This window comes from Chiloscyllium plagiosum, unplaced genomic scaffold (assembly GCF_037043375.1).
Source record: "Chiloscyllium plagiosum isolate Xiang-an unplaced genomic scaffold, Cpla_swu_hap1 HiC_scaffold_4, whole genome shotgun sequence".
Taxonomy (NCBI): Eukaryota; Metazoa; Chordata; class Chondrichthyes; order Orectolobiformes; family Hemiscylliidae; genus Chiloscyllium; species Chiloscyllium plagiosum.
Window position 1 is genome coordinate 134784712 of NW_028270142.1, and position 26227 is coordinate 134810938.

The window sequence follows — 26227 nt, forward strand, 5'->3', positions numbered from 1 at the left end:
TACTCCATTTCCTCTGAAATAAAGCAAACATTTTATTTCTTTTCCCTATTATTTGCTGAATTTGGATGACAAGGTGTGTTTTCTGTGATTCATGGGCGAAAACCTCCAAATCCCTCTGTTCCGCAGCTTTCCGTAGCCTATTTCCCTCTAATTGATAAATTTCCTTAGCACTAAAGGGGGAGGTGTCAATGCAAATTTGTTGCTTTGACTCTCTTTCAAAGAATCAAGGAATCACCAAAAGATACATGAGTCATAATGATGTTTACTGCCAATTAGCTAGGAGTGCTCGCCTGCATGTAAAATGCTTCTTTGTTTCTCATTTATTTACTTTTCATACATTGGAGTTTAGTTAACTCTTCCACTACATTTACATGTTGAATCTGTTTTGCATTTGTTATGAACCAGAGCAAACCTCCTCAAAACATGTCAAGGAGATCGGCTAGACCCTAACGTTTTCTTACTTTAAAGATATTGCATTCCAGATTCAATTTGATTGGTCAAACTCTCAGGGTTAAAACAAAGCACACTTTATTCAAACACTATAGTTAAAATACAGACACATTTAAAAAAAAATTTGGCTTAACTGCAACTATCAAAATATTTAACATAATAATGAACCACTCATTAACTGTTCTAATATTGTTATATTCCATAAGCACACCCTTGGCAAAGGCAAATTCAGTAACATAGATTGCCTCACATGAAATTCTAGCAGCAGGAAGAGAACTTACGCTTTTAGCTGTGGCAAAGACAGAGAGAGCAGCTTTCACAGCCCCAACAGCTACCAAAAACTAAGACTAAAATCCTGGTTCTGTGGGAGCCTGACCCCACTCATTCAGGCTGCTTCCATTGTTAAAACTTTTAAAAGAAAAACCCTAAGGCTTCACAAGCTGTTTACTTTATTGGCTTGAAGTAGTCCACTCATCGCCTCTGTCTCAACCTCTCTTCGTAATAAAATATACCTCTTAAAAACTGTAGTATTGTCACATATTAATGGAGCAATGTTTATTCACATTATTCAACAAGATTACTTAAACTATAATCAGGAATGTACCCCAAATAATCCAGTAAATCAATATGTCTTAAGTTCACATGATTATTTCATGAAACTAAACAATAAAAATATGCAATGTCACAGAGTCACTAAATTTGATGTGCCTAGGGTATTGCGGGTCAATTAGCTCAGCTGGCTAGACAACTTGTTTGTGATGGGTAGCGATGCAAACAGTTGGAGTTCAATTCCTGCACTGGTTGAGGTTACCATGAAGATCTCACCTTCTCAAACTTGTTCCTCACTTGGGGCATGGTAACCCTCAGATTAAACGTAGTTCTCTCCTATGGGACTATGGCGGCTTTACCTTAAATTATTCAGGGATGAAAAATGAAGACTCCGTAACAATGATAATTTTTCACACTGCATGTTTTACACCCACTGCCATTGATTTTCTAAATATATAAAATGATGTGTTCTTTGTTCAGTTGATTAAATTACGTTCTCAGGAACTATAAATTGCAAAATTGCAATGGTATCATCCAGTCCCTTGACTCCCTCAATCCACAGATTCCTTGTACTCAGCTTCCTAGGCAATCTTTGCTATCAAATCAGCTAGTTCCCTAAGAAATGACATAAACAAGGATGGTTTCAGTAGGAGCAACAGAGGTGATAAAGGCTAATACACAAATGGTTATTGCATTATCTAGTTCACCTGACACATTTACCCTAAAAGCTATTACTGGACAAAATTAATCAATCTTATATTTAACTAAAATGCTTTTGTGGCCCCGGATTTCCCCTGTTTCTAGTATATACATTAGAGTATTGCACTAGATATTTGCATTTTATTTATCCTGGTTTTTGGTTCACCTGCCAAAATGGTGCTACTACACATCAGAAAAAAAAGCAGGCTGAAATGGTTTACTGTAAAAGTGTCAAAGTGGCACTTCTTATGAGTAGCACCCATTAAATATATTCTCAGCACAGATATATGATGTAAGCATGGACAGCCCACTTAATACTGAGCAATTTTGTCACAGGAAAGGAACAGTGAACTCCCATGCCTGAGACAATTTTGTGTCAGGAAGCACTAATGAAATCTGTGGTTCAGAGATAAAAATAATTACGTTCTGGACTTTGGCATTATCTGCATGGATTTGCAAGCCTGACTGAAGACTGAATCTTTATGAGGGTGAGCACTGTCTTTTTGCATTCTGGGTATCAGGCGCTGGTGGCTTGTGGGTGGGGTAGTTTGCCACTACCAATCTTCCTTTCTAATTATTTTTAATCAATCATGTTTGACATGTTATGTGAAATGAAATATGCTTTGTTATACCTCTGTAGCATGTAGGATTTGTACTCAGATCCTCTGGACAAGAAGAAGGGAAACTACCACTCAGCTCTTCGAGTCCATCCCAACACCTCCAAAGAGTATCCCACCCAGACCTGCCCCCTTACCACATTCCTGTAATTTTGCATTTTTCCATGGCTAATCTACCTAGCCTACACATCCCTGGACACTATGGGCAATTGAGCATGGCCAATCTACCTAACTCGCACATCTTTGGATGGTGGGAGAAAACCCACACAGAAACAGAGAGAATATGCAAACTCCACAAAGATAGTCACCCAAGGGTGGAATCGAACAAGAGTCCCTAGTGCTGTGAGGCAGTAGTGCTAACCACTGAGCCACCATTCCACCCACTGTAGCACAGGGGTCTTTAATTATGTTGGTTACTTTCCTGAGGCAGTGGGAAGCATAGATGGAGTCAATGGACAAAAGACTAGTTTGCAGGATGGACTGGGCTGTGCTCACACCTCTTTGTAGTTTCTTGTGGTCTTGATAAAAGCAGTTGCCATACCACACCGTGATGCATCCAGAAAGGATACTTTTTATGGTACATCTATAAAAATTGCTGTCAAAATGTCTTTTAAATGTTGTAATTATAATCGCCTCTACCAGTTCCTCTTGCAGCTCGTTCCATGTATGCACCACCATCTCTGTGAAAAAGTTGCCCCTCAGGTCCTTTTTAAATTTTTTACTCTTCGGAGGGTTGGTGTGGATTGGTTGGGCCAAAAGCCTGTTTCCATACTGTAGGGAATCTAATCTAATCTAATCTTTCCCCTTTCACCTTATACCTAAGCCCTCTAGTTTTGGACTCCTGTACCCTGGGAAAAGACTTTGCTATACATCTTATCTATGCACCTTGTGATTTTATAAACCTCTATAAAGTCACCCCAACCTTCTACACTCCAGGGAAAGAAGTCCCAACCTATCCAGCCTCTCCTTATAACTCAAACATTCGAGTCTCGGTAACATCCTTATAAGTCTTTTTTGCACACTTTCCAATTTAATAACATTCTTTCTATAACAGGGTAACCAGAATTGTATGTAGTTCTCCAAATGTGGTCTTACCAATATCTTGTACAGTTGTAACATGACATCCCAACTCCTATATTCAATGCTCTAATTAATGATGGCAACCGTGCCAAACACCTTCACCGCCCTGTCTACTTGTGATGTGACTTTCAAAGAACTACGTACCTGCACCCCTAGGTCTCTCTGTTCGACAGGCCCTTACTGTTAACAGTGTAAGTCCTGTCTTGTTTGGCTTACTAAAATGCACATTTATCTGAACATTTATCTGAATTAAACTACATCTGCCATTCCTTGGTCCACTGGCAGTCCAGAGAAGGTTTGATATCATATGTGGAGGGATTGTCTTATGAGGACAGATTGAGTAGATTCAGCCTGTAATCACTGGAATTTAGAAGAGTGATAGGCAAACTTATTGAAACATTAGAATTCAAATTTAGTTTTATTGTCACATGAACTCAAGTACAGAGATATACGAGTACAGTGAAAAGTGTATAAAGTCACCATTCCTGGCAGCATCTTAGGTACAAAGGTGCCTAGGCACAAAATCTTAAATAGATAAATTAGAAAACTGAAAAAAATGTTAAAAGTTCATAATTACTAAAGCAGAGAAAGAGAGAGAAAGAAAAGTGGATGGAGTAGATGAGTCCATGCTGGGCTTCATCGTGGATCCGTGCTGGACTTCACCTCAAGGCCGGGAGTCCACGCGGGGCTGTGAGTCCAGGTTGGGCTTCACCTTGAGGCTAGGAGTCCCTCATGGTGATTCTTGGGGGACTTAACAGGGTAGATGTGGAATGGTTATTTTTCTTTATGGGCAAGTTTACGACCAGATGGCACAATCTCAAAACAAGGGGTCACACACTTAAGATTGAGCTGACAAGGAATTTCTTCTCTTGGAAGATTGAATTATTGGAATTCTTTACCACAGAGAGGTATCGCAGCTAGGTTGTTAAGTATATTCAAGGCTGAGATAGATTGATTTTTAATCAATGAGGTAATCAAGGTTTACGAGTCATAGTGAAAGGGAAAAAACGTGAAGTTGGAGATTATCAGATTAGCTATGATTGCATTGAATGGAGGAGCATATTTGATAGGCTGAATGGGCTGCTCCTTCATTTTATGGACTTCTGAAAAGGGTGGTTGAGTCAGAAACTCTCGAAACATTGGGCAGTATTTAGATGATAATGGTATTATCATAGATTCATGCTGGCTGTTTATAAATGTTCACCATTTTCCATGTGACTGCTAATACCAGCTGAATGATTCTTTATAGAAGTTTCCCAACTGAAGTTAAACTGATTGTGAAATAACTGCACAGAGGCCGGAATCCCGTCACCAAGTCCCCCTTTATTTACATATGGAGACTCCATGACACTGATCCAACTTTCTCAGAGCCAGTTCTCAGAGTGAACAATCCTTCCAACACTCCTGTTTATATCTCAGCCAAGGCTCCCTGACAGGACCAGATTAACAACCCAAACTAGGGAACTCATATCCTATGAGATCCACCTGGTAAACCTCATCACAATCACTACAGGTTAGTTTGTTATTGCTCAGCTTAGCCTTACAACCTTTTTCGAGTAAGGTAATAATATTTGTGATTCCCCAGTTCACTGGTAACCCCTGCCTCACTCCAAAAGAAAAATAATATATTACGCTAAGTACAATTTACAGTCTTAATTCATTCAATAACCTTGGATGCATCTCATCCTGTCAGAATGCCTTGTCAAGTTCAAATATCAAGTTCAAAATTCCTCTGCCTCCGTCGTATCTGCTCCCAGGAGGACCTATTCCACCATAGAACATCCCAGATGGCCTCCTTCTTCAAGAAGCAATTCCCCCTCCCACATGGTCAACGATGGTCTCCAGTACATCTCCTCCACTGCCTGCACCTCCACACTTGAACCTCACCCCTCCAATCGCCATAAGTGCAGAGCCTCCTGGTCCTCTCTTTCTACCCTACCAATCTCCGGATAAAATGCATCATCCTCCACCACCTACAAAAAGACCCACCACCACAGATATATTTCCATCACCACCCCTATCCGTGTTCCACAGAGACGATTCCCTCCGCGACACCCTTGTTAGGTCCATGCCCCCCAACAAACCACCCTCCACTCCCGGCACGCTCTCTTGCCACTGCAAGAGGTGTGCCCACACCTCTCCCTTCACTTTCATTCAAGGCCCCAAAGAATCCATCCACATCTGGCAGAGATTTTCCTGCACCTCCACATACGTTATCTAATGTGTCCGTTGCTCCCAATGTGGTCTCCACTACATTGGGGAGACAGACGCCAACATGAGGAACATTTCAGAGTACATGTCTGGGACAAACATACTAAATAACCCCACCAATCTATGGCTGAACACTTCAACTCCCGCCAAGTCTTGGGCTTCTATCACCGTCAGATTCCAGCCACTTGTCTCCCGGAGGAAGAATATCTCATTTTCTGCTTTACGACCCTCCAACTACACAGGATCAATGTTGATTTCACCAGTTTCCTTACCTCCCTTCCCCCCCACCTTATCCCAGAGCCAACCCTCCAACTTGGCACCACCCTTTTGAACAGTCCTACCTATCCATCTTGTGTCCTACCTATCCACTCCACTCTCTGCTCTGACCTATCACTATCACTCCCCACCTTCATTTACCTATTGCATTCCTAGCTACCTTCCCCCCAGCCCCATCCCCCTGCCATTTATTTCTCAGCTCCCTTGGGCCTCCCGCACTTTCCTGATGAAGAGCTAATGCTCGAAGCATCGACTCTTCTGCTCCTCAGAAGCTGTCTCATCAGCTGTGCTTTTCCAGCACCACACATTTTGACTCAAATATCAATAGCGTATCCAACACTTTGAAGCCTTTGAGAGACAATTTTGTTCTCTGTCACCATGGCCATTGTAGAATCCACCTCTTCGCTAAAGACAAAGTATGCATTTAACAACTCAGCTCTCCCTTGCCTGCATACACTTGTTTGGTCCCTAATGAACTCGGAAGGTTGTGTGCATACTGCCAGCCTGTTTATTTAAATGTTCTTCTCATCCCAAGCATACTATATGAGAGGGCAGGGAATTCCGCCCAATAAATCCAGTATTTTTGCAAGTTGGCAGCAGAAACACCACTGTAAAAGTTATTAGACTGATTCATAATATCTTTCAGAAAGAGAACATACAAAATAATTGCTCAAGGTGATCATTTTTTCTTTTAGTGGCAATAAAAATGGCTTGTATTCCATGGCCGAAATTAAAAGTATTACATTGCTTTAATGCAAACCAGAACACAAGGCACAATGTTTGAAATTAGCATTCAGAACAGGTATTAAGCATTTCTTCATGCAAAAAGTCAACAACTGAAAAAGTCTCCCAGTTGTATAAAAATGCTTTGACTTCAAGATATAGTTTGATGAAATGATGAGGGAAATGTAAGCTTTATTTTTAAAAAATTGAGTGATAAGTCAAGCTACCTTCAACTAAACTCACTTATGAGCATGATCAAAATTAGCATCTTAAAACTGTTCAAACACAAATCTATTAAAACAATACTTGATATAGTCCCATTTTTAGTGTCTCAAACCGAAATAACTAAATTAAGATCTTTTGTGCCTGCAATATAGGGAAAACATTTAATCTGAGATGCACTTGGTTTCAGACCCTGAGGTCAAAAGACAGCGTGCTAACCTGGTGCATCATCCAATCATACTATGTAGCTTAATTTAAAAAGCAATTTTTGCCAACAGATTATATCAAGAAAACAACATTAACTCTTAGCAGTTGATCAAATAAATGGAATTCAGCAAAGAAAAAATAACGTGCAGCACTCCAACAAATTTGCTTAGGGATGAAAAAGACATGTTTTAAATGCTTGCTCTTAATTAAAAATGCATTTAGGAGTATTCAGTGCTTTGACTTTACATTATAAATATCAAACCTGATATTTTGAATTGGAAAACAAAATGATTACAAGTACAAAAAGAGAATACATTTCACTACATTAAAGGAACACCATAGCAACAATATGCTCAAACTAATAACATGCTTAAATGAAGTTATTCATCTCACACAAACAAAAAATGTGGTTGCTCAATCAAATGAGCATTCATATGTTTTTGTAGTAATTATCTAATTTCAAAAGCTGAAACTCATGGGAAAATGCAGTTATATTTGATATTTCACTGTATGCAAATAAATAACCAAGAGATATAATAAACAGAAATATTTATTTACTCTGAAAATGGAGATGCAGTGGGAGGATCTCTTTAGTTTTATTTAGGCTGTGCTACTATAATATGTGCAGCCCCAGAAGGCTGATGCATTGGCTAGACAATCAGGTATTAGCTATTCAAGATGTCTGGAAAATCTAATTGTGTTAGTCACTATTATGTGCCAAGGCATTGCAAGGCTCATTTTTATTCCACCCACAAGGCTGTGCTTGTATTAGTCTTCAAGTGGCTGGCATATTTATCATCTCAATGTGCCTAAGATAAGCAATTCCACTTTATCTATAGCATTTCAACAGGGAGTGCAATGACAGGATAAACATAACCCTAACAGCTCATGCAGGCATGAAATCTTGAAATCTATCAGCTCTGCATAAAACATAGTTTCACTCGACTTCTGAGAAGCTGCTGCTGGGCTGATTTTTTTTCAGTATCTAAGGATTCTTGATTAAAAGGATGCTGATATTAACCTATTTGCACTATTACATGTTACTAACTAGATTGAAATATCCAATCAAATACAATTAAAATGACAAAACTGAGTGAGCCATAATTTAAATAGACATGTAATAACAAGGTGCCTGTCACCTGAGTTGATGGACAATGCTGAATTGCTTTAAATGTATTATTCCTTTAAAATTGAGACAGCAGTGGATTTTAGAAGAAGCAGGGCCATTTATTTACTGCACTAGATCGTTGGATGAAACAAAATCTCAATTTGAGTAAATAGTTACAACATATTGTTCCAGTTCCTTTTGGTAATAATTTCAATGTGCTAAAATACAATTTATAACAAACTGTGAATTGTAAAAAGTTTTCCAAACAGCTTAAAAAGAATGATACTTGCATAATTTGTGTGCCATTAATAAAGCTTTTCAATCAGACCTTTGTGAGTAACAGAAAGATAACTATTGAACTGTAATCAAAAGATTATGTGGCAAAATAGCCTTCATAACAATCAGAACAATATGCCCACAAGTCTTTTAATCATAGTATTATTAAAAGCAGAAGGAGACCATTTAACTCATCAGGCTGAATTTCTCCAGTCCCTGAATGATAAGGCAATTGCAAGTTAGTTGGAAAAATTATATCTTCAACACTTAGATGTGAAACTTGCTGATAAGCGGACTACAGTTTTTGCATGCACTCACAGTTTATTAGCACTTAAACACGCTCTACTTATATACAGTTTGCTATTCCCCCACATCTTGGAGAGAAACAGACAGCAAAAATTCCTGACCTGAAAGTTTGAGCAGGAAACCTGGTGGTTCCAGCTTGCCACTCGACCCAGCCTTCATCTTGGCTAGCAGTCCCCAACATCTCAAGGTACACTGCATGGAAAGTGACCACCTGCATTCCAACTCCCTTCTGGCCCATACAAGTTGGCAATGGTTTCACAATAGCCCCACCAGATCATTATTACACATTTTTGACAATCTTGGAATATAGTTCACCACTTCAATACTAGACAATGTAAGGCAACACCTTACATTGCAATGCTGCATAGGGACAGACACCATCTCATACACTGGAACAAGGTGCATCTCAGGGCTCTTAGTTTTCTGTCTTAGTGCTCATTCACTCACTCTCTGTCTACATGGATAATCACAGCATCTCTGCCTTGCCTTGTCTTCACATGCATTGCTGCCTCATTCAGAACTTACATCATACCCCTCTTTTGCCTTGCTTCTTAACACAGACACAAAGTAGGGCAGCTTATCATGTTTGCTAGCAGTGATTGGTCAATGGCGTGGACTTACAGTTTTATGACAGAGACCTGTAAAGATGATCCCATTTGACATCTTCAAAAAATTAACTGCAAAAACCATCATCTATGTTGTGGAACAATGCATAATAAAACAATAAGTAATCTGGTCAGTTTTGTAATTTTCTTTTATTTATCCTCAACTGCATTTGTTTGGCTCTCTGTATTTCTTTTGTGTGAAAAGGACTGAAAACAGCATTTTACTCTGCTAAAGTTATTGTACTTTCAATAAATTGCCAAGTCTTTTGTTTAAGATACAAACTAGTGCCTGGAACTATTTGCAGAGTTTGGGATTGGTTATTCAAAATATGGTTAGGAAACGTAAGGGTTCATTTTGAGGGTCTTTGAGGGTTTTAATTTTATTGTGTTGCAAATACAAAGATAGAAAGACTGATTTGGTTTGCTCTCTGTCTCTGTGTCATTACATAATTGGGGCTGCAAATCCTGGATCTTGAAACACAACAATGTAGGTTTAGAATTGGATGTTGGTGTTTAGAGTGGTTAACCAGATGCTAGGTTTGTATTCTGTCTTAAGATGGCACTGGAAATGGTTAAACGCTTTTTGAAAGTGTCAGAAGTTTCCCTGTATGGTTGTAGTGTACGACTAAAGGAAACTAGCAGAGTCAGCCAGCAGACCGGAAATAAATTTGTCAGAGCAAGCTAAGAAGGCAGACCTTATTGCTTTAATAATGAAACAGTTAGGTTTAATGAAAATAAAGAGGACAGCTCATGCAGGCAGTACATTGGAGGTATCAGTGAACCTTGAGTTGCAGTTCCGGCAAATGGAAAAGAAAAAAAAATGGAATTCCAGAGAGAATTAGAGCTTAAAAAAACTGGAATTCAAAAAGAGCAGAAAGAAAAAAAAAGAGGAAAAAGAGAAAGACGGAGTAGAAAGAAGGGAGGAAAAAGAGAGAGAGCAAGAATTTAAATAAGAAATGATGCAGCTTAGGCAAATCAAACTGAAGGTTTGGGAAAACTTGGAAAACAAAACTGCTAGACATTTAGGGTTGTGCAGGCTTACCAAAATTTGAAGAGAAGGATGTGTTTTTTTTTGAGAAGATAGCAATACACATGAAGTTCTCTGCAATGTGCATATTTTATCAAAATGTTTTACATAATCTTAGGTCAATAACCTTTGATTAATTTGTGAAGAAAGCAAACCAAGATAGTATGGTCTGCAGAATGTCAGGCAGCTTTTGAAAGACTAAAAGCAATTTTAACAAATTAACCTGTATTATAGTACCTAACTTTAACAAATCATTTAAATTAACAGTGAATGGAAGTGTTTTCGGGACCGGAACAGTTCTCTGACACGATGACGAGGCTGAAATAGAGAAGTTTGTGGCTTACTTTTGAAAAAATTGAACCAAAATCAGAAATAGTACTTGACTATCAAAGCACTGGTGATATTAGCAGCACTTCAACATTCTAAATTTATGTTCAACAATTTTAAACTGCAGTTTTCCTGCTCATAATACCTTGGTTTTCATTAATAAACTTAAAAATAAGACTCCAAGATTGTTCAGATGGAGTTTAGATCTGTTTAACAGAAAGATTGTAGATATTTCTGGAAAGGAAAATCTAATTGCTGATGCCTAATCCTGAATGTACACAGTTGTGAATTTAAGAACATGACCAAACTAGTTGAATAGTGATTAAGAATCTGGTGGGACGAAGCTTTAATACTGAGTTTTGTGTTTTGTTTGTTGTTAAAGTGTTGCTAATATTGTCATTAAATGTATTTTTTAAAAATGGTGTTTCATCCTTTGAGGGTAAAAGTATGTTAGAGTCCTCATTGATTTTTCATTATTTTTGTTTTTATTCTTCAATCAAATTATGGTTTGGAGTTGTGAACTGAGAAACAGTTGGATCAAGTCTGAGGGTCTTTGAAGGTGTTAATTTTACTGTGTTGCAAGTACAGAGGTAGAAAGGCTGATTTGGTTTGGCTGTCTATCTTGTGTCATAACAACATAAATGAGTCAGGTTTGGTCACTCATCAGTCAGGGCTGTCCTTTCAAGTGAGTCAGGGGATTGTATCATGGTCAATCTTGAAAAGCGACAAGATTTTATTCTATCCTGGATATCAGGAAAAGTGTAGCATTCCCTCAGATAGGTTAAACATAGTGTGGCCCTTGATTCTTGTAGCTACAGTTACAAAATTAATCAACCAGATAGGTGATGATATAAAGTGGCAATCGATTAATGAATGTGAGCTTCTATTTGCAATGATGTATCATCAGTGCTACCTCTCAGAACCCTTTCTACCGTGACGAGCTATTCATGGCTCATGTGATTGATCTGGTACCAAGATAAGGGAGTTTAGCTATGTACAAATGTTGAAGGAGTTGGGATTGCTCACTTTAGAGAGGAGCCAAAGTTATAGGGGCTTTGATAAAGCAAGTAGAGAAAAAGTGATTTGACTGGTAAATGGGATAATTTAAATAATTGACAAAAGAATGAGAGGGAAATGTTTTTAAAAAATTAATATTTGAAGGACACTTTTTGAAGGAAAGGTAATATCAGACTGGCTTTAACTTCTAAAAGACAATTGGATATGTACTTGAAGAGAACTATCGTGCAGGGTTTTGGGAAAAAGCATGAGTGTAGATCTAAGTTCTTCAGAATGCCAACATAGGACTAGCACATTGAATGGATTTGTGCTCTGCTCTAAGATACTATGCTTCTGATAAGGACTGCTGGAGTAACTGATAAAACAATTTTAAAAAATGAGTCATCAACGTTCAATATTAACTCTGTTTCTTGCCACAGAAACAGAGTTAATATTGAAGGTTGATGACTCATGTGTGCTGTGCTATTCCAGTACTTTGTATCTTTATTTAAGGATTCCAGCATCACAAGTATTTTGTTTTCACTTCAAAAGTATTGAATTGGTTATAGAGCACTTCGGGATTTCCTAGGTCTTGATAGATGGCCCTTCAGCCCATCAAGTCTGGACTGCCAAAGCCAAATCACCTTCTAGCACTTGGCCCATTGTGACATTTCAACTGCTCCTCCAAGTACTTTTAAAAGATTGAGATTTCCTACCTCAACTGCCATCCCAGGCAGTGCATTCCAGAGCTTTACTACTCTCTGGGTGAAAAGAATTTTCCTAAGCTTCCCTGTAAATCTCCTGTTTTTCACTTCAAAATTATGCTACCTTGTTCTTGACCCTTTGACTAAGGAAAACAGCTGCTTTCTTTTACCCTGTTCATGTCTCTCACAATCTTATACATATCTACTACGTCCTCCCTCAACCTTCTCTGCACCAAAGAAAATAACCTGAGATTATCAAGCCTCTCTTCAGAGCTGAAATGCCCTATCCCAGACAACACACGGTAACTCTTAGACATATGTGCAAGTTATTTCTTTTACTGTTTAGTAGATTTGTTTGGCAATGTAATTAGTTGAATAAAGGACGAGATTTTTGAATAGCAAATCTGTGAAAAAAGATGATATAACATGAGTAAGCTAAAGTGCAATGCTGAGGATTCTCTAGAGATTATCTCAAGATTGAGTGAGCAAAGACATACTGAGATCAACAGTGTGATCAATTACCTGTAAGAATTTCCTTAGTAAGTTGAAACTGAGAAAAATATACCAAGTATAAACATATGACTTTTCCAAAAGTTTGTAAGTAAGCATATGGCAAGTGCTTTTCTCCTAACTATGTCAGTGCATACTGAGATAAGGAACATGGAATGAGGGAATGAGCTTCTGTTTTCTTACAAATTACATCTACACCAAATTATTGTTATTCATAAAGGCACAGACTTTCAGCAGATAACAAAAAGCTTGGATATCACTCATTTATGACTCTCCTATGTATCATGAAGGACCATGTAATCAGACAAGTTAATGAGAAAGAAAAGTTTGGGTCTGGGGTGAACATCATTAGTGTGTGGATCTGCAGTTGCAAATCAGCTGATAGCAAGGTGCAAATTTATGATATATGATCAGTCAGAAATGGCCATGACCTGATATCTCTGACCTTATAAGGTGAAGAGGCAAGGTCTTTTCCCAGGATAGGGAAGTCCAAAACTAAAGGGCACAAGTTTAAGGTGTGAGGAGAAAGATTTAGAAGCAACCTCAGGGGTAACATTTTCACACAGTGTGTGATGTATGTATGCAACAAGCTATCAGAGAAAGTGGTAGAGGAAGATACAATTACAACATTTAGCTTACATTTGTACAGGTACATGATAGACAAGGTTTGAAGGGATATAGGCCAAATGCAGGCAAATGGGACTGGTTTATAGCAGGTCTTGAGAAGATTTATAGCTCAGGTTGAGGTTCTGGATGTAGATTTGCTCGCTGAGCTGGAAGGTTTATTTCCAGATTTTTCGTCATCCTCCTAGGTAACACCTTCAGTGGGCCTCCAGGCAAAGCACTGCTGATAATTCCTGCTTTCTATTTATATGTTTGGATTTCTTTGGGTTGGTGATGTTATTTCTTGTGGTGATGTCATTTCCAGTGGTGAAGTCACTTCCTGTTATTTTTCTCAGGGGGTGGTAGATGGGGTCTAACTCGATGTGCTTGTTGATAGAGATCTGGTTGGAATGTTATCTTCTAGGAATTCTCGTGCGTGTCTTAGGATGAATATGTTGTCCTTCCTTATCTGTATGTAAGGATACTAGTGAGAGAGGGTCATTTCGTTTTGTGGCTAGTTGGTGTTCATGTATCCTGGTGGATAGTTTTCTGCCTGTGCAGTGTTTGTTACAGTCCTTGCATGATATTTTGTAAATGAGATTAGTTTTGCTCATTGTCTGTATAGGGTCTTTCACATTCATTAGCTGCTGTTTTAGTGTGTTGGTGGGTTTGTAGGCTACCATGATGCAAAGGGGTCTGAATAGTCTGGCAGTCATTTCCGAGATATCTTTGATGTAGGGGAGAGTGGTTAGGGTTTCTGGACATGTTTGTCTGCTTGTTTGGGTGTGTTGCTGAGAAATCAGCAGACTGTGTTCATTAAGTACCCATTCTTTTTGAATACACAATATAGGTGATTTTCCTCTTCTCTGCGTAGTTCTTCTGTGCTGCAGTGAGTGTTGGCTCATTGAAATAATGTTCTGATGCAGCTTCATTTGTGGAAGCAGGGATGATTGCTTCTGTAGTTCAATATTTGGTCCATATGTGTTGTTTTCCTGTAGATGCTGATTTGAAGTTCCCCATTAGCTGTTCACTCTACTGTGACATCTAGGAATGGCAGTTTGTTGTTGTTTTCTTCCTCTTTAGTGAATTTTATGCCAGTAAGGGTATTATTGATGGTTTTGAAGGTTTCCTCTGATTTGTTTCATTTAGTGATAACAAAGGTGTCATCCACATAGCGGACCCAAAGTTTGGGTTGGATGGTTGGCAGAGCTGTTCGTTCGAGTATCTGCATTACTGCTCAGAACCCTGATATCGCAGATCCCACGGATGTTCCATTGGTTTGTCTGTAGGTTTTGTTGTTGAACAAACTTTGGGTCCGCTATGTGGATGACATCTTTGTCACCACTAAACAAAACAAATTAGAGGAAACTTTCAAGACCATCAATAATACCCTTACTGGCATAAAATTCACTAAAGAGGAGGAAATCAACAACAAACTGCCATTCCTGGATGTCACGTAGAGTGAACAGCTAATGGGGAATTTCAAACCAGCGTCTACAGGAAAACAACACATACGGTCAAATATTGAACTACAGAAGCAATCATCCCTGCTTCCACAAATGAAGCTGCATCAGAACATTATTTCAATGACCCAACACACACTGCAGCACAGAAGAACTACGCAGAGAAGAGGAAATTCACCTATACTGTGTATTCAAAAAGAATGGGTACCCAATGAACACTGTCTGTCGATTTCTCAGCAACAAACCCAAACAAGCAGACAAAGCACATCTAGAAACCCTACCACTCTCCCCTACATCAAAGACATCTCGGAAATGACTGCCAGACTATTCAGACCCCTTTGCATCATGGCAGCCCACAAACCCACCAACACACTAAAACAGCAGCTAATGAACGTGAAAGACCCTATACAGACAATGAGCAAAATTAATCTCATTTACAAAATACCATGCAAGGACTGTAACAAACACTGCATTGGACAAACACACAGAAAACTAGCCACCAGGATACATGAACACTAACTAGCCACAAAATGACATGACCTTCTCTCACTAGTATATACAGTTAAGGAAGGACACCACTTCGGGTGGGACAACACATCCATCCTAGAACAAGCCAAACAAAGACACACAGGAGAATTCCTAGAAGCATGGCATTCCAACCGGAACTCTTATCAACTAACACATTGAGTTAGACCCCATCTATCACCCCTTGAGAAAAATAACAGGAAATGACTTCACCACAAGAAATGACATCACCAACCCAAAGAAACCCAAACATATAAATAGAAAGCAGGAATTATCAGCAGTGCTTTGCCTGGAGGCCCACTGAAGATGTTACCTAGTAGGGTGACGAAACATCTAGAAATGAACCTTCCAGCTCAGCGAGCAAACCTACATCCGGGATTATTTCAATTTAGGAACTCCAGTCGGCACGGATGAGTTGGGCCAAAGGATCTATTTGCCTCTATGACTCTAAACAACCCCTTGAGTTTGCTGAGACATTCAATATCATTACTTTTTTTAAACTCAATCATGTGATATGAATGTGCTGGTGGGCCAGCATTTATCACCCATTCTTAGTTGGCCTTGAGAAAGGGATGGCAAGCTGTCATCTTCAATTGCTGCAGTCCATGTGCTGTAGGTAGACACACAATGCCCTTAGAGAGGAAATTTCATGATTTAAATCTAGCAACAATGAAGGAACAGATATATATATTTCCAAGTCAGGATGGTAATTGGCAGATTGTGGTGTTCCTATGGATCCTATGCTTTTGTCCTTCTAGATGAAAGTGGCCGTGGGCTTGGAAGGTGCTGTTTAAGGATCTTTGGTGAATTTCTGCAGTGTATGTTGTCAGCACTGTTGCTACTGAGCATTGGTGGTGGAAGGAATGGATGCTAGTCAATGAACTGCCTTTCCCTGGATGTTGTGAAACTTGAGTATTGTTGGAGCTACATTCAAATGGGGAGTATACCATTGTACCCCTGACTTTTCTTTGTAAATGGTGAACAGGCTTTGTGGAACCAGGATGTGTTTTTCTACCCTCTGACCTGCTCTTGTAGCCACTGAATGTATCCAATTGAGTTTCTGGTCAATGGTAACCTCAAGGATGTTTATGGTAGGGCATTCAGTGATGCTAATAACATTGAATGTTAGAGTTAGATGGTCTTTGTCTGGCATTTGTGTGGGGCAAATTTTACTTGTGGGCGGCACGGTGGCACAGTGGTTACCACTGCTGCCTCACAGCGCCGGAGACCCGGGTTCAGTTCCCGCCTCAGGCGACTGACTGTGTGGAGTTTGCACGTTCTCCCCGTGTTTGCGTGGGTTTCCTCCGGGTGCACCGGTTTCCTCCCACAGTCCAAAGATGTGCAGGTCAGGTGAATTGGTCATGCTAAATTGTCCGTAGTGTTAGGTAAGGCGTAAATGTAGGGGTATGGGTGGGTTGCGCTTCGGCGGGGCGGTGTGGACTTGTTAGGCCGAAGGGCCTGTTTCCACACTGTAAGTAATCTAATCTAAACTTGTCAGTCCAGGGCTGGATATTGTCCAGTTCTTGTTGCATTTAAACATGTTTCAGTTTCTGAGGAGTTGTAAATGGTGCCGAATATTCTGTAACTATTGGTGAACATCCCAAGTTCTGACCTTATGATGGAGGGAAGGCCATTGATGAAGCAGCTGATGATGGCTGGGCCGAGGTCACTACTGTGAGGAATACTTGCAGAACTGTCCTGGAGCTGGGATGACTGACCTCCAACAATCATAGCATCTTCCTATGCGTCAGCAAAACGTTTGCCCTCTGATTCGCATTAATTACAGTTTTCCTACTTGATTCCATACTTAGTGAAATGTGAAATTGATGTCAAGGACTGTCACTCACATTTGGATTTCAGGTCTTTTGTCTGTGTCTGAGTCAATGCTGTAATGAAGAGCTCTGGTGGAACCCAAACTGGGCAACAGTGAGGAGGTCATTGCTAACCAGGTGCTGCTTGATAACACTGTTAATAATACCTTCCATCACATTACTGATTATCAGGAGTATAATATTGATATGATAGTTGGCTGAGTTGGATTTGACCTGCATTTTGTATACAGGTATACCTCAGCAATTTTCCACATTGCCAGGTAGAAGGCCGTACTGTCACTGTACTGGAAGAGCTTGGCAAGGCATGAGGCAAGTTCTGGAGGACAAATCTCAGTACTATTGTGCAATGTTCTCAGGGCCCATAGCCTTTCCAGTATTTAGTGTCACCAATAGTTAGATGCAATCAAATTGGCTGAAGATGTGATGCTGGGTGTAGTTACTTTAGCGAGGTCAGTCAGTTGGACTGCATAGAATATGAGTTCCCTGACTGGGGCTGTTAATCTGGGAGACATGACTGACATAAAAGGGTGAATGTCAGGGATATTGGACCACTTGAATGCTGTGAGAGGCACTGCTATCGCCCAAGGTAATGCATTTGTAAATGAAGGGTGATTGGTGATGGCCTCTTAAGAGTTATTTCGGTGTTGAAGATCCTGAAGAAACCCACTTGCAGCAATCATTTTGAAGTTGGGGGTAATCAGAATCTTACATCATGCCTCTCTTTGGGAAGTCTGACTCATACGATCCTGCATCAAGGATTGGTCCCAGTGTGTGGAAAGAATGTGTTGTTTTTCTGAGCAAACAATATTGTGACATTTGAAAAATGTAGAGCTGTAGGTTTTTCTGTCATTGGGAGCCTAACTTTTCCTGAGGCACCAGATACTAAAACCTTTCAAGAATTGATTGATGTGGGTAAGGAATATTATGACCAGATACCTCCTTTAATTCTGAGACACTATTGTTTTTACTTGGCAATTCAGAACTAGGGGAATCAATATGGGGGGTTTTGACTAAGTTTAGAGGATTGGAAGAGTTTGTGACTTTGATTTAACCTTTAATGAGACTGTTGGAGACTGTCAAGTATGCAGGCTTAAATGATGTGACTATGCAAAAATGCCTTCTGGTTGAAGCTCAACTGGACTTCAAACTGGCACTGCAACTGGCTTTATCATTGAAAAATGCGGCAAATGAAGCATGTGAATTGCAAGGTATTCCAATAGGAGCGGCCACCCTCACCAGTCCGCCTGGCCTTGGGAACATTACTTGTGTGTAGGCAATTGCATAGCCTCACTCTGGAAACATTCTGATAAGAGTAATTCTAGGTCTGCTCACAGTAAAACCCAAAAACAAAGCCGAGTCTCGGCCAAACAATTACAATTTTCTTTAGAATCCTGCCAGTTAAGACTTTGTAATTGTTGTCGATTTACAGATTGAGGATAGCAACAGAGACCTAGTGGACTTCAATGGAGTAAGTTAACTCGTAGGCTGGTATCCAGGGGAAGTGTCCAGGTGTGGCCGTATCAATGCTCACAGTACCACTTTTTACTAAATTTTACTCTGGACTCCGGCCCTTACATTTGTGCAAGGCTTCAGCTAGACTGAGAATCAATACCAGGGAACCTTTGCAGATTAAGGGTACTACCTCTGTTCTGAAGAGAAAATGAGGTCTGCAGATGCTGGAGATCAGAGATGGAAATGTGTTGCTGGAGAAGCGCAGCATGTCAGGCAGCATCTAGGGAACAGGAGAATCGACGTTTCGGGCATTAGCCCTTCTTCAGGAATAGGCCCTGAAGAAGGGCTAATGCCCGAAACGTCGATTCTCCTGTTCCCTAGATGCTGCCTGACCTGCTGCGCTTCTCCAGCAACACATTTCCATCTACTACCTCTGTTCTGGTCTGTTATGATAGACAGTTAGTTTGGTTATCAGGATTGCAGTAGAAAGATCAGGCCCAAGCTCAATGGGGCAAAATTGATTGCAAGAGATTCATCCAGATTGGCCCAACATTTTTTGATTAGAAAATGACGGCCTGATTGAAGTCCTAATTATATACCCAGAACTGTTCCAGGAAGGTCTAAGGACTATCAGAGAACACAGATTTAAAATAATTGTCAAAGTGACTAGGAGGAAATGAGGAGAACCTTTCCATGTCAAAGATAGTTTAAATGAAGAACATTATCCAAATGGAAACTTGAAGCAAATTCATAAAAAAATTTTAAAAAGCAATTGGACATGTACTAGAAGAAGACAAATGTGCAGGATTGTGAGAGAAAAAACACTGCTTTTTGGGATAAATTGGCTAACAATTTCAAAGAGCTGGAAAAGGCATGGAGGACTCCTTATGTGTTGAATGATTCTGTTTGTTAATTTCATGTCACTAAACTTCTTTTGTGATCTTGTTCTGATATTGCTTAGATTTGACTAAAATATTTGCTTTAAATTGAACAGCATGAACTATAATCACAAAAGATACCCTCATGACACTGAAACAATATCATAAAGTTTAATGTTGTCACTGGGAATCTTTAGTAAGCCAACAATCACTAGGATTTATACAGATATATAAGGACAACTTGTATGTGTCAGAAGCTTTTTAGACATGTCAGAAATAGCATGAAACGTAAAGATATTTCAATATTTAGATTTATGTCATCCCACACTTTTAACAGTCACAAATGCACATTATCTCACATTTTTATATATTCAGAAATGCAGATTAATATTTAACATTTAGAATAAAATGCAATAGATTTATTGAGAATTCAATTAATGAATGAGGATAATATAACATCTCATTTTTGTTTCTAGATCACTAAAAACTATATCTTTATATTGTTCAAATAATTGTTTAAGTACACAAATTAATATTTGGCCTGAAGAAAATTCTCCTTTGCAAATTCAATCCTACCTCATAATACCACTGTCTTGAATTACCTGTTTCCAAGCACTCTTTAATCCCCAACAAAGCCTGAGAATTACAGCTATTCAGACATGTCTAGACTCCTTCTCTTTCCAATTTTGAGGTCAATTATTCAACACAAATGTAGTTAGGCTGTCAAAACAAGATCAGACCAGCTTAGGCTGAAACAGAAACTAAAGAAATACTCACATCTTTGAATTAAGCTGCTTCAAACTGAATTATAGCTGTTTATGGACAAGAATGACAATGCATTTTCTTATGGACCAGACTAAACCCCCGAAAATATATTAGGAGGATAGCCTAGACCCTAACGTTTTCTTTATTTTAAAGCCAAGTGCCAGACGCTGCGTTCTGGATGCACTTCAAATGGTCAAACTACCAACCTTTTTATTCATACATTATAGTTAAAATACAACAAAAGAAAGAAGAAATTAGATTAGCTTAACTCCATTTGGAAACAGAATTATATGATATTTAACTACTAAACAATAACTATTTCAATATATTAACATTCTATAAATCCACCCTCGGCAAAGGCAAATTCAGTAAAATAGATTGTCTCATATACAATTCTCCAATCCAGGGTGAAAACTTTCAAGAGAAAACCCCAAGGCCTCACAAACTGTTTACTTTGTTGGCAGTGAGTTGAGCTATAGGCGCGTCTGTCTCAACCTTCCTTCCTGGAAGAAACTAGGTCAAAATACACCTCTTAAAGCCATAGCATTGCCACAATTCAAACAGGGCAATGACTCAACTTGGGAGAGTGGAAGTCATTTGGAAAGTCATATTTCCCATGTGCACCTGTGACAAACTCCATTCATTATTTTATTCCCAGCAGTTTAATTCTCTGAAGCTGCAGTATTTTGCAAATAATTTACTTTTACAACTTCACTTTAATTTTATATTGCAAAAGCAAACAGAATACACTTTTGTGGTTTCCTGGTGACTGAATAACAGTGGCAAGAAAATTAATATAATAGTGCCTAAATTTTAAAAAGTCTTAGTAGGTATAATTGGAAATGTAAATACTGTAGATATACAATATATCCATTAGACAAATTAAATTATTCAAGTGACCTGTAAATTGCATTACAAAATCAATAAGAAAATATCTACTGTACTCAATATAACTTTGGATGCCCTTAGTACCCCATTTCATCTGCAACTGACCTTTAGTACATCAACCACTCCCCAGGTAGCTAATAACTGCTCAGCTACATGTTTTAAGTACCTGGAACAGAACACTACGTTATCCTGCCAAGTTGTGTCTACAACACACTGTACTCCACATTTACAATTTGTATCAACATTTCACAGTGTCAAATTCCCTACCAATCGTTTTCCCTGCTACACAAACCAACTGTTCATGCCAAATATGTTCATGAAAGCTGAATTAATTTTGGAGAAGATTTTTGCAAAAGTAAACTAAAAATAACACACAAAACACTTAGATTACAATTTTATCCTATCAAAGTAATCTGGAGTAGAAATTTAGCAACCAAATGTTTAAGATAAAATCTTTTGCTACTTCAAACTTTAACTAACTGAAAAACCTGATTTACTAAAGTGTTCCCCAACCAATAAGCTAGCAGCTGTGGTGACTGTAATGACACCATTCAGGTGGACATCACAGAACCTGAGTTTCCTGAATGGGCTATTAATCTAAAGGAAGTCAAGGGGTATATATTCTATGATTAACCTGTGCCAGTTCGAAAGTCCTGGAGGGCCCTCAGCTACCCAATGGACGAGGATATTTTTCCTTGCACAGAAAGAGAGAACGGAGAATAGTTTCCTCCCATGCAAATCCAGGGAGGGCAGATTTGAAAAGCCCAGGAGAAGAGACACTGGATCCAATCAAATCTCTGTTCCCAGGATTTCTGTCAGAGCATTCGTTACTCTGTCCCAATATTTGCGGATCTTGTGACATGTCCATAAACAGTGCGTGAGAGTGGTCACTTCTATTTTACATTTCGGACACACTGGGGATGTTCTTACTCTAAATGTTGCCAGTTGTTCCGGTGCTATATGAGCCCCATGGAGTATCTTTAATTGAATAGCTTGAGTTCTATTACAAATAGAGATCTTTCTGGCATTTTCCCAGATATCCTCCCACATTTCTGAAGGGATTTCTAACCCCAATTCCTGGTTCCATGTTCTAAACAGTCATTCCATGTCTTTCGATACCTCGTTATGTAATGAGTAATAAAGAGTACTGACCGAGGGTGGACCCATTGGCCATAGCACTCTTCTCTCCCTATCCGATTTGTAGGGATTGTCTGATAATGTGGTCTTCTGTATATAATCTCGTATTTGGAAATACTGAAAAAGGTCTCCATTAGGCAGTCTGAACTTCTGGTGCAGTTGCTCAAAAGACATCATAACCTCCCCATCGAACAGGTCCCCTATGCAAGAGACACCTCTGGACCTCCAGGTTTTAAGTGTTGCATCTGTCAGCCCTCTGAAAACCCCATGCTCCCACTATAGGAGTATAAGGAGAGGTTTTTTGTAAATTACCCTCATCTTGCCACATTTTCCTCCAGGCTTTAATTGTATTTAATACAATAGGGTTTTTACAATAGTCCATAATAGCTCTCATCTTATCTAAAAATAAAAGATTGATGAGGGTCATTTTGCTTGGGAGGTCTCGATGTCAAACCAAATTGATTGTGGGTCACAAGAGACCCAATCAACTACATAGCCTAATAGAGAGCTCAACTGATACCTCCTAAAGTCTGGAAAATCCAAACCTCCCCCTGCTTGTGGAAGCTGCAGCTTCTCTAATTTGATAAGGGGATGTCTATGATTCCAAATAAAGGAACTAAGCTAGCCGTGTAGTTTATGTAACATCAGTCTCGGCAACATCAAAGGGAGCATTCTCATTGGATATAAGAGACGAGGCAGAAAATTCAGTTTAACTAGAGCTACTCTACCTAATCAGGATACTGGGAGATCTCCGCAACGTTGAAGGTCCTGCCTTATTTTCTCTAGTAGGTGTACAAAATTGGCTTTATACAGCTGACCAAATACTGGGGTGATAAAAATACCTAAATATAGAAAACCCTCCAGTGACCACCGAAAGGGAAAACAAGCTCCGTCCGATAAACTGGATATACTGGCGAGACCACCCAACGGCATGGCCTCCGATTTCGTAAAATTGATTTTGTAGCCTGAGAACATACTAAATAGATTAATTACTTGAATTAAGCGGGGTACGGATATCAGAGGATTACTTAAGAACAGGAGGACATCATCTGCATAGAGATGTTTACCTGAACCCTCGGAGCCACTATGTTAGAGTCGGTTCGCATAGCTTCCGCTAGTGGTTCAATTATTAGGGTGAATAATAACGGTGAGAGAGGACATCCCTGACAACAGACCCTACCCACACTGAAGCTTTCTGAACCTAAACCATTGGTAATCACGGCTGCTTTGGGGTCATTGTATAATATTGAGACCCATTTAGAAAATACCTCTCCAACACCAAACCTTTCCAGTGTGTAAAAAAGATATGAACATTCAACCCGGTCAAATGCTTTTTCTGCATCCAAGGAGACAACTATCCCCGGTAATTTTTCCTGTTGACAGGCTTGTATCATATTTAAGACCCTTCTAATGTTGTTAGATGATCTACAGCTCTTGATAAACCCCATCTGATCTTCTTTTATGATATATGGTAAGACCCTCTCCAATCTTAATGCTAACATTTTAGAAAGGATTTTAAAATCTACATTTAGCAAGGATATTGGTCTATATGATGAGCAATCTTCTGGGGCATTTCCTTTTTTAAGAATGAGAGAAATATTTGCTTCTCTCAACGAAGGCGGGAGGCAGCCCTGACTATGTGAGTAATTACACATGTCTATAAGTGGACCAGCCAGTTCCCCTATGAATTCTTTATAAAATTCAACCTGGAATCCATCTGGTCCAGGAGCTTTGCCACTCTGAAGCTGTCTAATTGCGTTGAGTACTTCCTGGGTTACCAGGGGAGCATTCAGGATCGACACCTGCTCCATCTTCTTAGTTCTATCCTCACAGTCCTGCGATTTATACAAAATAGAACTTTCTAAAGGCTGTATTGATCCTTTTATGATCACAAGTCAGAGTACCAGCACTTTCCCTAATGGACATGATTGCTTGAGGAGCCTTTTTTTCCCTAGCAAGATATGCTAGGTATCTGCCAGGCTTGTCGCCATATTTATATAGTCTTTGATTTGCAAATAATATTTCCCTCTTTGCTGTTAGTGTAAGTGCTGTATTCAAGGCTGTCCTAAGGGCTGTGATCCTTTGTAGCTTAGTAATAGAGGGCCTATCAACATACGCTGTCTCAGCTGCCTTCAAGGGTGCCTCGAGTAGGCACTGTTGTTCTCCCTTTTGTCTTTTCTGGGTCACAGAATATGAGATGATCAAACCTCGCGCATAAGCCTTAATGGTCTCCCACATCATTGACAGGTTACTTGACCGTACCTGAATTAATTTCCAAAAAGGTTTTGAATTTTTGAGAAAAATATTTTATAAATTTGCTATCCTTTATTAAAAAGGAATCCATACATCAATGTCGGGGGCCTGTCCCATTGTCCCTAGTCTTTACTTCCATGATCAGAGATTGCTATGTTACCTATTTTGCAGGACAATATGGAGTTCAAAAGGGTCGAGGGAGCAAAAATCATATCAATTCTAGTATGAAACTTGTGTGGGTTAGAGTAGAAAGTAAAGTCTCTGCCCTGAGGGTGAAGACACCTCAACACATCTATTAGCCCTAGCTCCTTACTCAGATCCGCCAATTGTCTGGATCTACGAGATATACCCATAGTACTCTTGGGTATCCTATCTGTCTCTGAGTCCATAATACAATTAAAATCTCCTCCTATAATTGTATGGCGGGCCCCAAAAGCCATCAACTTGGAGAATGCTTCTGTTACAAATTTGAAGGAGTGCCGGGGGGCAATAAAGATTCAAAATCCCATACTCCTCTCCATTTATTAGGGCTTAGATCAGTATATACCATCCAGATTATTCTTTTATCTGGCTTAAGACTTTAAAAGGAAGATTTTTCTGAATGAGAATGACTACTCCCCTACATTTTGAACTAAAAGATGAGAAAAAGGCCTGGTCATATCCACCCTGTTGTAATTTTAAGTGCTCTTTGTCAAGTAGATGTGTCTCCTGTAAAAGAGCTATATCAACCCTTTCTTTTTTAAGGATTGATAGTATCTTCTTCCTTTTGATTGGTGAATTACTCCCCTTGACATTCCAGGTGCACCACCTAAGCGAATAACTAGCCATGATCGTCCAGGCAAGCCCGAGATCCCCCAGGAGGAAGAACACCACCCAAAAGACCATGGAAAATTCACAAAAGCAAAGATTCTTTAAGAGATTTACACCAATACAATTAAAAATTATTCCTAAGTAAAAAAAATACAAAACACATTTGAAAGGAGATTTTCCCCCTTGCTCCCAGGGGTCGTAACTACCTATCAATAACCCCACCATAACCTCTCCTAACTAGTGCCCCGCCCTCGACCCAGTCATTACAAAATGGAGTAGACAAATTCAAGTGTTCTTTAAAACCAAAGTTAAAAGTGATTGACCCCCACCCCCCCTGACAATAACACCGAGGTGCGTTTAGCAAGCATAATACAAAATATAAATAGATAAAACTACAAAGTTACAATCCTAACAATTGTCAGAAAACTAAGTAAGATGACAGAAGAAGAGAACCCCGCTCTAAAAACAAAGGTAGGATAAAACAAACCCCTCTCCCACATAAATCAAATAAGCCCGGCCTGTTAAAAAAAATCACATAGTAAATAACAAATAAGGCCCCCTCCCTGCCCCCTGGAGAAAGTAATGAACAAAAAAAGAGATGAAGAAGGAAAGAAGGGGTAAACCGGGGGAGGCACAAAGCAAAATCATTATCCATATGGTTTGAATCTTACAGTCTATTTAAGAGAGTCCAAAAAGTCTTTAGCCTTTTCCAGTGATCCAAAGTTGTA

General features: G+C 39.3%; 1 protein-coding gene across 10 annotated transcripts in view; it reads right to left on the minus strand.

Moving 5' to 3' along the window:
- ldlrad4a (low density lipoprotein receptor class A domain containing 4a) overlaps positions 1 to 26227 on the minus strand; it is a 240502-nt gene that overhangs the window by 25648 nt on the left and 188627 nt on the right. Inside the window, exon 1 of one of the 10 annotated variants that reach the window (XM_087986709.1) lies at positions 20249 to 25726. The exons of 8 other annotated variants lie outside the window; for them this stretch is intronic. The gene's annotated coding sequence lies outside the window, so the exon portion shown is untranslated. Of the gene's footprint in view, positions 1 to 8825; positions 8844 to 20248; positions 25727 to 26227 lie in introns of those variants that run through there. One more of the 10 variants, XM_043687714.2, reaches the window with a different exon arrangement.